Here is a 15,430-nt window from a genome sequence, read left to right as displayed (position 1 = left end):
TTGATCTCTTTAAATGTTTGAGTGTTCCTACAAGCTTCTAATTGAAGAGCTCTGACTACTAGCTTAATCTCTTGGATAAAATTGGCAAGCACATACAAAGCTTCAGCAAAAGGTGGCTAAGTCTCGCAAGCAAATTGATTTTAATAAAATCAATCATCTCTAGCCTTCCTATCTACCAATTTATAATATATCATGCTCCCATTTTTTATTCTTCATGCTTTAGATAAAAAAATCAAAGATTTTTTATGGCAAGGGTAAGCAAATCCATCAAAAAAAAAATCATCTTGTTAGATGGAATAAAATTACTAAAGAAAAGTCACATGTTGATCATGGAATTAGATCTACCCTCACAATGAGCACTACCCTTGTGGGAAATGCTTGTTTGGACCCTCCTAAATCCTCCAACAACTCCTTGTAAGCATGTGACAATGGTAAACAAGGTATGTGCTTTCTTAACTCCATCCTTCAAAAGTTTAGCACCTCTAAAATTTGGCATTTGATTCATAGAGCTAATGATTTGATAAAAAATAACACTTCATGGTATCCTAGAAATGGTCATAGTCTCAAATGTTGGGATGGTCCTATTCTTGGCAACAAACCCTTAAGCTCATTCATGCCAAGGGGCCTTCTTTTATCCATGAAAAAGCTTAGTGTGGAAAAACTTGAACATCTCATTGTTTGGGAATCAAGTTCACCTAAGTGGTCTCTTCTTAATGGCCTTTCTAAACAAGACCAAAAAGAGTGGATGCTAACCAAGAAGAAATTCATGGACATCATTCCTACAAATTCTCACAGTGTTGCCAATTTAATTTGGGGTATGCTAAGCTCCATGGGTAGCTACTTGATCAAGTCTAGTGTTCATTGTCGCCAAGAAGAGGAACCTCATGATCACTTGGAATTTCAGCATTACCCCTAAAATTAATAAAATTCAATGGCTTGTTAGGCTGAATAGGATAAGCTCCATGGTTAGCTAATCAACCAAGGTTCGCACTCATTTTCTCTAAGAAGGGGAACCTCATGATTGCTTTCTACAAGCATATGGGATTTCACCATTAATCCCAAACTTAAAATGTCCCAGTGGCTTGTTAGGTAGAAAAAGATCCTCACAAGTGAAAACCTCACAAAGAAGGGCATCTTGGGACCTTATATTTACTTCAGATGTTACCAAGCCTCTGAAACCCAATCTCACCTCTTTGACTGTGAAGAAATCTTTTTCATTTGGATTTCTCTCTCTCTCTTAGCTTTGGGGTCCACTTTCCAAATAGATTGAACTTCGAAATATGCACTTGGCATTGGACTTCTTGATTCTACAACTCACTCAAAGGCAAGCCTCATTATATTTTTTTGGTCTTCCTTAGCTTTCTTTTGTATGCTGTTCATTTGGATTACAAAAAAATAATGATTTTTTGAAGAAATAATTGCCTAGAAGAACACCTTGATATACTAAACTCAACTGGCTATGGTGGAGATTGTCAAAACTCATTTCAAGAAAAAGGAAAAATTGGATGTGCTTTCTAATGCAAAACTTCACTTTCCCAAAAAAATGGAACCTTGTGGGTTTCATCAAACAACTCTTGAGCTCATTAGCTCTCCCTAACTTATTTCAAATACCCTGCTCTCCTTTTTGACAGTGCCTCAAAAGCCCGTACTCGTATTTCTGTTGCTGGCAATGTGCTATGGTCTAGAACTCAAAATATTAGACTTCAGCATAAATCTCAGTCAGGTCTCCAACAACGTTGCTGAATTTATGGGCTCCAAGTTCAGCCTCCTCCTTGCAGCCACAGAAAAGCTCAAGAATCTTACTGTTTATGGGAATTCTAAATTGATAATTCAATGCCTTTTAGGTAAATGAGTGGTTAGATCTGTCCAATGTTGTCTTTTGCTAAATCAGGTTCCAAAGATTCTTCAAGATTTTGAACACAATAGCTGGCAACATATTCCGAGAAACTTGAACTCCCTTGTCACAGAAAGGCCAATGAAGGCACGCAGTTATGTCTCCTTTCAGCCTGTAAAAAACAAATTTGCATCCAAAGAGCCGATACACATGATGGTCTTTGCACACTCCACTAGCTTGGTTGTACCCCACTTAGTCTGGTTTTTTTGTCTCTTTTGTTAACATCTACTATATATTTTTGTTACATTTTTTTGTGATTAAATAGAACCTTTCCTTTAAAAAAAATATTTGAAAACATTTAAAAAACAGATGTATACACATTCCTTACAGTAGGACCCTTAAAGTACAAGCAGTAGCTGGACTGCTTTTGCTAACGTATGAATTCATTTTAGTTTGCCAAGTTCCATTGTTTAAGGTCTCCTGCTTCTACATTGTGGAAAAAGATGGATTAAATCGAAAAGGCCAACAATTTTCCTTATACATCCAAACGGGTCAATCTAAGTCATAAATAGAATATTGGTTCAGATCTAAAGAGAATAGAATAGGAAACATCCTAACACTTGAGAGGAAATTTTGGCTTATATTCAGCATTCATAGAATAAAGCTTTACAATTTTTACTACTAAATATCCATTTGAAACATGCTTTAGCTACTAAACACCTAGCCCCTTTAATGTTGCAATTGAGCAGCTTGACAAGTAAGAAGACGAAGTGGACTTGGAAGTTCACAAGGCCAAAAGGTTCGTTGAGAAAAATTTGGCAAATACACCTCCAAGTGCAAGAGAAGTTGAAAGAGTCTCAAGCTAGTCAAAAAACTACAGATGACTAGCATCATGTTGAGCTCAAGTTCCAAAATAAGACAAGATTTGGTTGTACTTAAGCAAGCAAAGATTCAAAGGAGAAGCCAAGAAGCTTAAGCCACTTGGTATGGTCAATTCAAATTGTTGAACAAGTGGGTAATAATATTTTCAAACTAAATTTGCCACCTTATATGAAGGCCTATTCTGTAATTATTGTGAGAATTTAATCTCTTGAACGTTCAATGCAAGATGAAGAAGAGTCATTGTTGCCTTCAATTGAAGACCTTGTGCCAGATTAGCAAGTAGAGTTGGATAAGGATGCTCTATGCAAGTGAAAAGACAGATGAAAAGAAAAGGGGTCATGTTGGTTCACATTTTATCATTTACCGAACATTAGAATAAAATATCCAAGGATACTCTACCCTCTCTTGAACAAAATCACTGTGTGCCAAGATTGCGAGAAAGACCACACGGCGACTCCAAGGTTTATATGTGTGAATGAGTGACTTTGTGTTGGATAGCTACCTTGGTTATGTATGCTGAAATACAAGGGGGACTTACGCTTGGCTTGTTCAATTCACAATGAAGATCCATCGTTTGGGTTTTGAATCATGGACTTTAAGAAAACTGAAAAGGAGATAAGGGTTAAGAGGTTCTAACCTATTCCTAAGAATCCAAGAGACGGTATTGACTAGGTGAAACCAATAACCACGCTTTGCTTCACAACACTAGGACAACTACACAAAGTGGGTACAATCTTCAAGGGATGTGCTTATGATATTCACGTCATGAATAACTACCATCAAATCGAACAATATTCATCCAGACAGAAGTTAAGCATCCACAAAGTAAGCTCAGACTAGCTTTACACAATGAACAAAAATCATCTATTCATCAAAAGTATGAGCGGAAGATTCACCATAAATCAATACTTATCAAATCTTGCATTCGTCTAACATACATGAAATAAAATCTAAACTATGATGAGGGATAAGAACCATGCAAACTCCAAAATAAGAGAAGTAATCACCATCAATTTGAACAATGCATTACTTATTACTTTGGTAGTCATAAACAACAATTTTCTTATCTTAACATGTTTTGCAACATGCTCCCACGATTTACAAATGAGGGGCGAGCTCAATTTATAGGCTCCCCAATTACAATTCAATGGCCAAGATGGATTTCAAATCAACGGTCGAGATTACAAAATAAAACCCTAATTAGGGTTTGCTACAACTAGCTACCCCTTGACCAATGAGAAAATTACATTTGAGGACAATTGTCCTTCTTGCTAAAAATAAAACAATAATAAAATAGACGGTTGTTGCATTGTGAAGTGTGCCTTCTAGAAGCTTCTGGACAAGTCAGGTTCATTGAACCTGGACATGTTGACTTGGAACAATTTGATTGTTGAATGTCCTCCCTGAATTCTCCAATTTGTGTCGAGAAATTGTCTAAGTATGGAAATTTGTTTAGAATACTCTTCTTGCCACTATCTGATTCTAATTGGGAGCTTGTCTTTAATTCTTTGAGAGATGAAATCCTTCAAGAAGTTGCCCTGATTGCCTCAATAGGTCTGGGATTTGTATATGAAATCCTCCAAGAAGTCTGGAATTTCTTTCTATATTTTAGCCAAGTCCGAAGGTTTTCCTTTCTTGATGCCTTGAAATTCTTTCGAGTGCCCTAAATTTGGAGAAAAATTATTTTGTGCCTTCGCCACAATGGAGGAATTTGGAATTTTCTCTATGAAGTATTTCCCATACTTAGCCAAATTTTGGCTATTCAATTTCATTTTGTAACACCTTCATGCGAACCTTTCAACTTTAGCCAAGATTTTGGCCATCTCTATGCTCGGACAAACTTTGCCTGTGGATTTGCCTTCAATTCTGAATTTGGCTTGTGCTAAGTAGGACAAACTCCACCCTCAAACAAGGATTTTATTCATTTCCTCTTTACTTTTCCTCTTTATTCTTCTTCTTTCTTCCTGTTTTCTTTCCAACACTTAGTCAAAATTTGATTCTTTTGTTGTGGAAAATTCCAGACAGCCTTTTTTTTTTTTTTTTTTCTCCTCCTTGTTTCCTTTCCAACACTTGGGTTGGACTTTGGAAATTCCTCTCCTTCCTTGAACTTGGAGAGAGAGAAACCTTTCACTTTCAAACTTGAGAAAGAATGAAAATGAAAGTGACAAGTTAAAATTGATTTAAGTTTGAGAAGTTCGATCCTTTTTAGCATCTTCACATTCTTGGTAGATTCATCGAACTTAGTCTTCTTCTCATCCTCCTTGAAATGGCAATTTAATCTTCTCAAAAGACTTTCAAAGAACGTTTCTAATTTTGCTCTTGGCACCACTTCACACTTAGCCAGCTTGTCTTCATCTTGGCCATGTATTGTAAGGAATTTCTTCATGTGTTTAAAAATTTTCTCTATGTTGGGCAAATTTTGAAAGATAATTCGAAGTGTTGGATAAATTTTTCTGACTTCAAACTTGGTCAACTTCATTTGCCCATGGCAAATTTCATGTATTTCTTATGCCATTTTATCCCTTTCTCTAGCCATTTCTTCCTTTTTTCATGGTGAATTTAGTCATATGCTAGGCCAAATTGATCAAATGTTAGTTTGAATTGTGCTTGCTAGCTGGGCGGACTTTCATGTTCTCATGCCATTTGCCACACATGGCATGGCGGACTTTGACCTTCATGTGCCATGTTAAATCCACCAAGTGCTTGGGCGGACTTTGTTGATGTTTGGACACTTTGACCAAGACGGACTTCATAGTATGTCTGCCATCTTTCTCTCTAGTTGGGCAGACTTCATCCTTGTTGTGCCAAAGCATGGCGGAGTTCAACATTTTTGAGCCAAGTGTGGGCGGACTTTACCCTTGCCCTGCCAATGGAGGGCAGACTTGGCACATCCTTTGCCGCTTCCCCTTGACATCTTTAAGGCGGACTTGATGTTTATCTTGCCAAAAGGAGGGCGGAGTTCAAGACTTTCATGCCATTTTCTCTTGCTTGGGCGGACTTGGCCAGCCTCATGCCATTCCCTACCTTGGCGGACTTGTCATCTTTACCTTGGGCGGAGTTGGTGATTGTCATGCCAAAAGAAGGGCAGATTTTGAGTGTTTCTAGCCATGGCAAACTTGGCACTTACCTTGCCACCTTTGGCATGGCGAGCTTTAAGTTTGGCAAGAAGACGTAGTCTTCTTCCATTGTTATCTCCATTTGAACTTGTCTTTAGCATAGACACTTAACCAAATTTTGAATTTTTATTCTCCAAGGTATCAACACTTTGCCAATTTTCTGAATTTTTTTCTCCCCAAGGTATCAACACTTAGCCGATTTTTTGAATTTTTCCTCGGCGGACTTTGCACTTGTGTTGGACGTTCTTCCAAGGGAGGGCGGACTTCATGATGGCCTGGATGTTGGAAACTCCTACCTTGAGCAGACTTCATGATGGCTTGGATGTTGGAAACTCCTACCTTGAGCGGACATCATGATGGCTTGGACGTTGGAAACTCCCACCTTGAGCGGACTTGCTCATAGGTTGGACATGTTCTTGGACATGGCCAACTCCATTGATGGCAAACTTTGAACCGGCTTGAGACATGGTCCTCTCTATTGTCATGAACACTTGGATGAATTTTCTCGCTCAACAATTCATGTTTGTTTGGAACATCCAGATCAACACCCCGATCTAGAGATTTTCCCTTGCTTTTTACACTTGGAGACACAAATTTTTGATTCTGAAGATAGGAACGTTGTTGCCATGACCTGAAGGACCCAATCCTAGGTCAACTTTCGAAAAAGCTGAAAAAACCAAAAAGCAAGCCAAAAAAGTTGCTTCCCGAATTGGTCCCAAAATGCCAAAAATAAAAAAAACAAAAGAGCAAAATTCCTAAAAAATAGGAAGGTGTTAGAATAGACCCTAAGCAATTGCTTTTTTCGTCCTTCGGGCCTTCTGAGCACTTTCGTGATGTCCAGACACTATTTTGAGCATGATTTCTCCATTTGACCTAGATGACCACTCTAAAAACTCTAACTCCTCATTGCAAAAAGACTGGTGATTAGCAGTTGCGATGCCAAGGGAAAACCCTAAAAAGAAAAAACAAGGGGTCCCCATTTACAACCATTTGCAATGGGGCGATGTGTGATAAAGGTCACAACAGGTCCAAGAGATGTTGCAGGTTGGTTTGGAAGGAGAAAAACTAGGTTAAGTGAACGGGTATCCTAAAGACACATTGAGGGAATTGTCTCCTTGTCTATTGGGTCCTACTATTTCGTGGACCAAAAGCCTCCTGATGGGAAGGTAAGACCCCAATAAATCAAACATGTTATTCAAAATTCGCTAGAGTCATCATGGACACATTTTCTTAAGGCTTCTCAATGACAATACAAGACATAGGACTCATTTACCTTAAAAGAGCTTAAAAGGTAAAGCCATGTACAAGAACACCTAAGCGATCTAGACACTCAAAAGAATAAAACCATTATGAAGAAGATGCATCAGTGACAATTTTGACCCTAGCCAAAATTGTCTTACTATGACAATTGTGGCCAAGAATGTATTTGATATAATTGTGTGTCGAGACAATTTCAACCATAGTTGAAACCATACCAAATAAGACAAAAAAAAGAGGCTGCAAATAAGAAAGGAGCTAGAGCATGTGGAATTCCGCTTTTCAACATTATGAGACATATAGGTTCCTTCCAAAGCTCTCTTGTAACTATTGGGATATAATACCCCTTTTATGGCATTGAGAAGGGGCTCCCTTTAGCTGCGAGTGATGATAATTGTATTTTGTTGCATCAATCAAGTAGTCTTGTGCATGTTGAAGAGTAAATGGAAAGTTTAAAGAGAAGTAGGATTGTTGTATAAATTTTTGGGCATTCTTTTGAATATATAAACTGTAAAATGTCCATAAAAGCTTCTAGAGGGTATTAAACCTCTATAAATCAACAAAGAATTAGTGAGTTGAGGAGGCAATACTTCACTCTTCTAGAATTTTTTCCCAAATTGTTTTCTGCAAGTCAAAGATTATGTTTTGTTTCAATTTCATTTTTATTCTTGCTCTTTTATTATAGAATTTCAACGGTTCTCCGACCCAAACGTGCAAATGCGCCTCTGCAAACCGTGAAGGGGCTGAAGCAAATGGATCTGCCATTGTGGGTGCAGGGAAGGGCATTTCCTCCTACCCAGGGCTGATGGCTCTTCACAGGGAGCAAGGGGTTTTGGCATACTGTCGAATGAGTCTGTTGGACAAGGTGCACGGAGGTTTCGGCTTGGCAGACAGCAATTTGGGTTCATCCTTGTTGCTAATGCCATCTCTGTTAATCTAAAAGATGATACAGTTGAGGAAATCAATTATAATGCTTCCATTCTCTCCCTGCATGATGTGATCTGTCGGTTTTGAGGTTTCTGGCCCTCCCTCCCTCAGTTGCACACATGGATCTCGGATCAATGGGAGCCCCTTATTACTGGTGAAGTCCATATCTTCCCCATGGCTAAGGAGTTTTTTGTTGCTAAGTTTGATAATGCTCAGGACAGAACCAAAATCCTTTGTGATAATTTTTTTAGCTGGGACGACAAATTTTTGTTAATGATTAAGCCCTGGCATTCTAATTTCAACCCCTCTATTGAAACGTTTAATAAGATTCCAACTTGGGTTAGGTTACCTAATCTTCCCCTTTATCTATGGAATGATTCATTTTTAGAGGAAGTGGGTCAAGCCCTTGGAGATTTTTTGATGGTGGATGATGAATCATTTGATGTTCTCCACTCCACCTTTGCTCGTATATTGGTTGAATTGGATGTTTCAAAAGGGTTGCCTGCTGAGATTTTTCTTAAATCTTCTAAGGGATCTTGGGTCCAATCTTTGGACTATGAAGGGATTCCCTTTCGATGCCAAAGGTGTTTCAAAACTGGTCATGCGGCTGCACAATGTGGCTTTGAAAAAAAGGCTATGTCGGCTACTTGGTGGAAAGGCGCTTCTCATCAGCATTACACGATTGAGAAGAAATCTTATCAACCTAGGAGCTTTTCTGAGGTGGTTGCTAGGGAACCACAAGCTCCTGAGGCCTCCTCTCCGGTTGATAATGTGCTTGAGTCTCCGGCTGAAACCCCTAAGATTGGGCTTCAGGAGGTTAATTATGGCGTTGGCGCTCCGGATTCTAGTGGCCTTTCAGTTGATAACTCTGGGAATGAGGCTAATGGCTTTCTTTCACAGAATAATGGTGGGATGGACTGGCATAACATGGCAGCGCACGTTGATGAGGGTTGGATCTCTGTTAAGGGCAAGAAAGCTAAATGCTCTATGCCTCCTTTTGACATGACTCTCTGCTCCCACAAGAGTAGGTCTCAAAGTAAATCTTGATTACTCTTGTGCGGGGGCTGGTTGAAGGCTAGCTGTAAGCTGTCCTCTTTGCAGCTGTGTGGCTAACTACATGTTGTTCTTTTTACAGACTTTTGTCCTAGGTTGTCTGTGCCTTCATGTTCATTTTGTTTAGACAACTTTCTTGTAGAGGGTTCCAGATCCTTTCAAAATCTGATTGTAAAGGGTTTTGGGTCCCTTCAAAACCTGTATAACAACAAATTTCACCAAATTAATCTTTATCAATCATGATAATTATTTACTAACTTTTCAACAATGATGCACATAAGAACATAATAACACAATGTTTTACGTGGAAACCCAAATGGGAGAAAACCACTAGAGGCACCAACCACTAAGTTTGTTTGTGAGCACCAACCCATTGGAAGCACCAACTCCCACTTCTGAATTTGTAGGCACCAACCCATTGGAAGCACCAACTCCCACAACTGTATTTGTCGGCACCAACCCACTAGAAGCACCAACTCCCACTTCTGAATTTGTAGGCACCAAACCACTGGAAGCTCCAACTCCCACAACTGAATTTGTAGGCACCAACTCCCACAACTGAGCACCAACTCAGCAAGAGACAGCAATCTCTTATTTGATAGGCACCAACCTACGAATTCTTCAATGGATGATATTGTTCTCCCTTCCTCACAAATCCGACTGCAACTTTTGATCTTAACTGATGTATATCTTTCCTTTACAAAACTGATCCTAATCATGTGCAATCTTCTTTCACAAGTCTGATCATAAACATCTCACTGTCTTCCTTCAAAATCTGCTCTTACACATCACAAATGTTCTTCATATATATCTGAATGTAGATACACTTTACTTCATAAATCTGACTTTATCAATGCTACATCAATATCCATTTACACTCCCCTTAAAATATGCATGTTCTCCTCTTTCAAATCTGCACATTCTTCTTTTCAAATCTGTTCATAACATATTCATAAACCTGTTGTATAATGCTTTATAAAATCTGCTTCAACTTAATTTCTTATTCTCCTGTATACATCTTCAATCTTCCACGTACTTATACACAACTCTACACTCTCATTTTAATCTCTCTTTATACCTTTAACTCCTAAGAGTCATAGTCTTTGGTATAGATATTTCTCGAAGAGACATATCTTCCCATATTCATTGCTTTTCCTCCTCATAGAAAGTAGATATAATTAATATAGTAATATTTGTTTGTTACAGCACAATAATCGTGTCTTCCCATGAAGCTGTACTTATGAAAATTAAATCACACCCTTTTGATGACGTTTATTAAAATTTCACCTTGATAATATTGCACCCTTTCATGTGTTAATCACAGCACTGCCTTTGATCAAACTTTGTTTTATATTTGATCATAGAATCACAGATTTATTAATTGCTTCTTCTTGAATAACAAACCGCTGCACATGATCAGAATATTAATTTGTCTTGATCGCATCGCTTGCATATCTCTGACATACCAATACAAAGTCACTGAAGATAATGATCAAACCGTTCCATAAATAAATCAATTTGTATGAAGCATTATTTAAACTTCACAGCACGGTTTGTGTTTCTGTTGAAGACAAATTAAAGTCTATCTTAACTAATCATTAGTTTTGGAATGTTAATAAATTGCTGTTGTTTGTTTGTATTAACATACAAACATTTCCTTAATAATAATCACACCCTGTAATAACACTGATGTGTATTACTTGATATCGCTATTATTTATAAATTACCGTCTTCTGAATGCTTACGGACTGTGGATTGTTTGCATACTTCTTTCTCCTTGCAATCGCTGTTAGGAATTATGATCGTTGTCTCTTTGTGACTTCCTTTTGAACTGTAGTGATCTCTTTATTTCAGCAGCTTCCTTTATAAAATCTTTTATCGCTGTCATTTAATTCTAAACAGATCGGCCCCTTAGAAGGAATAAACTGTTGTGTAAACGTTACCCATACTGTATCACTGTATTTGTTTTGTGTTGACTCCTGTTTACTTGATTACTGCCACTTTAGCATGTGTTAATCAAACAAATCTGCTCTTTAATTCTTTTCTTTCCTGTCGACTGTCTTAATAAAGTTACTCTTCCTCAAAACAAAAATTATGTTTTATTGTTAATAAAACATTAATGACTGTCTCAAATTAAGTTGCTAATGTATGACTTTTTGACAATTACTGAAGTCACATTTTATAACTATTTGACTCTTAACAAATACTTGTTGTCTTATAATTTATCACTGCAAAATGGAAACACTGCACAGTGAGAAAGCTGGAACAACATGCACTCGATATTAATCTTCTGGCACTCAAGTATTTCAACTCTTTATACCATCAACTTTGTGAAGACATACTCATTGGAAACCTTGAAGATGACACCGATGGTGAACTTGACTTAGACTTACACCAAGGAGACAATGATCTCAACTTTTACTTCAAGTCCAAAGAATAAGTTGACTGCGACTTCTATGTCTCTTACTGATGAATCGGCTGGCTACACAAAGACAAGCCTTGCACCTTGTATTATCAAAGTCTTCTTCAATATAATTGTTATTCATATATTAATGAAGTTGACTTGATTCTTAATCTGCCACTTTTGTACATCACTGCTCACTGTTTGCTATGAACCTTAGTGGCCTTTGACATTATCAAAAGATTTGATGGATGTTTGTCTTTAATAAACAAAGCATTGAATTAATTGTCTTGATATAATATTTCTTTACTCTTATTGTTAGTCCGATGTTGCAATCTCTTTAGACATCAACAAGTTCTAATTATCCTTGACATCAATGACATTCTCACCTTTGACATCAATGACACCATTAACAATGTACTTCGACATCTTACCTTTGACATCAATGACAACTATTTCAACACGATCCAGCATGACTATAGCAAATTCCTTGATCACTATCTCTCCTTGGAAGAGATTGACGAGGCTATGTACAATTTGGCCTTGGAGAAGAGCCTTGGTTTGGATGGCCTTCCAATTGATTTTGTCGCATGCTTTGGCCCCATATTAGGAAAGAATTCTACAATGTTTACTTGGAGGGCATTGAAACTCAGTCCCTAGAAGCTTTTATTAATCAAGGCCTTATCAAACTAAGCCCCAAAGGGTAACAAGAAGATTCAGCACCCCATCACATTGCTCAATACATCATATAAGATCATGCTGAAGCCTTAGCCAAAAGAATCAAACCTATCACACAAGAATTCATAAGACTTGGGCAAATCGGTTTCCTTGGGGGCAGATATATTTTAGACAACTTATTTCTAGCTTGGGAATCATCTGAATGGGTTCAACAAATGGCTCAAGATGCCTTGATACTCAAACTTGTTTTGATAAGGCCTATTAGTCTATGACCATATAAGATGGCCACTCATCCTCACAATGCTTCAATGGTTGGGATTTGGTCCCAACCTTTGTGCTCGTGTTCAAATGTTGTTCATCGATGCTAATGCAAGATTGGCTATTAATGGAGCCCTCTCCCCACAATCCCACTCCAAAAATCGATCCATCAAGGCTTTCCTCTATCTTCATTCCTTTATGTGTCACAACCAATACTCTTGGATATCTCTTTCAACATGCCCAAACAGATTCTCTTATCCATGGCATCTCTCTCCCTAGTAATAGTATGGCTCATAACTCCCACTTTGCTGATGACAATATAATATTCATCCAAAATAATCTTGAAAACATCAGTAATTTGCTTGATATCCTTGATTATTATTGTACTGTCTCGGCCTCCAAGCTAGCTATGCATAAAACTGAAGTTTGGATGACAAGTCCCAACTCTCACTCGCCATGGATTCCAATGTAACGAAAAGATATCAAACATGGAACCATTTCTAGGTATCTTGGCATTCCCTTTGGAATAGGAGTTTCCTTGAAGGATATGTGAGGATGATTTTTTAACAAATTCAAATCCAAACTGTTGGCTTGGACAAACTGATTTCTCTCTAGGCTTGACATATTTAGGTGGCTAATAAAATTATTTTGAATAGTCATGTCTACACCTCCTCTTGCTAAATACCCTCTAAAGCCTGCTATTATCAACTTACCCAGCTCGTTCACAACTTTATTTGGTCCAAATGGAGAAATAAAAAGGAATTCCTGCCACTTTAAGGTCTCATTTTATCCTCCCTAAGGAGAAGGGAGGCTTGGGTATCATTGATCCTTCGTGCAAGGAATCTATCTTTCAACTAAATGGATTGGCAGAGCGTTTAAAGGCAATGCTCCTTGGAAATTATTGTTTAGGTATCAAATACAAACAGTAATTGCTAGTAAAGCTTGGAGCTCTATCCAATGAAAAGATAAGATTCTTCTAGCCCAATACTTTAAGCTCCATGGATCAGCCTCTCTCGGTTGCATGTGGAAATCTTGGCAATTGATTTCACAAAAGTTGTCTTGGTATGACCAATCATTCAGTCATGGGCTTAGTTTTGCAAGCTCCTCAATTTGGTGGAATCATTCGATTCAAAAAAATAACATGTCGCTAAAAATGATTCCTAGGTTCAAAGCTAGGCGCTTATTCAAGAGAGGAATCCAAGTATTCAAGGACTTATGGGATCCTACAGGCTTCACATGGAAATCATGGCAACAGCTTATGCTCTGCTTCAATCTAAATTACAAAGATTAGGCCATTGTGTTGAAGATTCAAAAAATTGTGCCCCCTAATCTCACTATTCTCATGTCTTCTAGCTATCACTCGACCTTTCTCAAGGCTTAGAGGTAGCCTCATGGTAGCAGCATCAGAGGTTTTCCTCTCAAAGTCCTCTATATGAAGCTTGTGTCTTGCTTGTCCTTTTCATGCCAACTTAACTCTATTTGGAAATGTAACCTCAACATATCCAATTGGAATAAACTCAACTTGCAAATTTGGATGTCCAAAGTCAACTCGCAATCCCAACTGACTGCTTGGAAACTTTTGCAAGCCAAACTCCCAATGGGAATATGCCTTAAATTCCTCCATCCACCTCCTTTCTGTGCTTTTTGTGGTAAGATCGAGACATTCAAACACTGTTTTTGGTTCTGTCCTCATGTTAAGTTGTTATGGACTGCCCTTACGACAGCCATACCTGCCCTTTCCATTTCCCTTGGTCGTAGAAATCTGCTCTTCTTGGGTCCTCTGTCGCTCACAACATGTTAACTAGCTCCTGTGGGCTTATCATAATAAAAAACATATAATGAGTTGTTGCCAGGCTGCTTTGTCTCACCATTCCTCTCTCGTAGAGTTTGAAATTCTAACTATTTGTTCCAACCTGCATATCCAAGTGTTGAGCACAGCATCCTATCTGAAGGAGAAGAGCATTTCCAGTGATGATCTTTCCCGACAAGTAAATTGTCTCCTGTCACAGCTTCAAGTTAAAATCTTGCCTAATTCTCCACATTGTAGTCTGGTGTCTACCTCGTATGCCTCTACAGTTAAAGTTGGTATTACATGACTGCACCCAACTGGATTGGATGGCCTGTACCAAGTGTTTGATCTTGTCTATTTATGCTTACTGAGCTTAAAAAATATCATGATGATTATGAAAGATGCTGTTTTGTAGAAGTATTACCAGCTTGTTACAAGTTCCTGGACAAGGATCTGCAGATTTGCCATTCTGAGGTGGCCACTTTCTATACTAAAGCCATGCTTGCCTGGATTTTGCCCCTTACCTACTGTAAAGGTGACCTGTTGATGTGATTATCTTACTTACTCTGGGGAGGTGATCTACATCTATAGTGGCTAAAATTCTTCCATTCTGTCTTTGCTGCTTGGGTTTGCCTTCTCTGCAAACCACGTTGGATCAACGATGCTACAGAGATTTTGAAAAGGAGTTTTCAGAGGATATGATATGGTGCCAGCAATATTTTTGCTTCCAAAGTTTGCGTTTCTTCGGTTGGCACCTCCACACTCTGCTGGGGATACTCTGTTTTGCTTGGGTTTTGAAGAAAATTTGAAGTATAAAAAGAAGCCAGCAAAGCTTTTTGTTGGCTTGAACATAAACTGTTTGTCTTATTTATCTCCCATGTATCTCTAAGTTTTTTCTGTTTGCTGCATACAGCTGTTTACACTGCAATTCTATCTAAATATTGATTGCATCTTTCAATTAAAAAGAAAATTGCAATCAATGTACATGTTAAAGATAATTCTGTTTTTTTGGGGATCTTACTACCCTTTCACCGGTGTTTTTGCATTTTAAAAAGCAGACTAAGCTTTTTGAATTCCATATAAATTGAATATTCTAAATCAATCCCCTAAAACGAAGGAATTCTAGTGCAATTTGGTTGCCAGTGTAAGGACGAGCAATTGTTTAAAGCCCGCAGGGCGCACTTCCCAGATTTCACCTGCATATATAAACCCAGTATTTCATCAACAATCACTTG

The 15,430-nt window shown here is 38.1% G+C and overlaps 1 protein-coding gene across 3 annotated transcripts in view; it reads right to left on the bottom strand.

Moving 5' to 3' along the window:
- LOC131045342 (COP1-interacting protein 7) overlaps positions 1-15,430 on the bottom strand; it is an 85,876-nt gene that overhangs the window by 69,552 nt on the left and 894 nt on the right. The gene's annotated exons all lie outside the window — the stretch shown is intronic.

Source organism: Cryptomeria japonica, chromosome 8 (genome assembly GCF_030272615.1).
Source record: "Cryptomeria japonica chromosome 8, Sugi_1.0, whole genome shotgun sequence".
In the NCBI taxonomy this organism is placed as follows: domain Eukaryota; kingdom Viridiplantae; phylum Streptophyta; class Pinopsida; order Cupressales; family Cupressaceae; genus Cryptomeria; species Cryptomeria japonica.
This window is presented reverse-complemented; position numbering and strand designations above follow the sequence as displayed.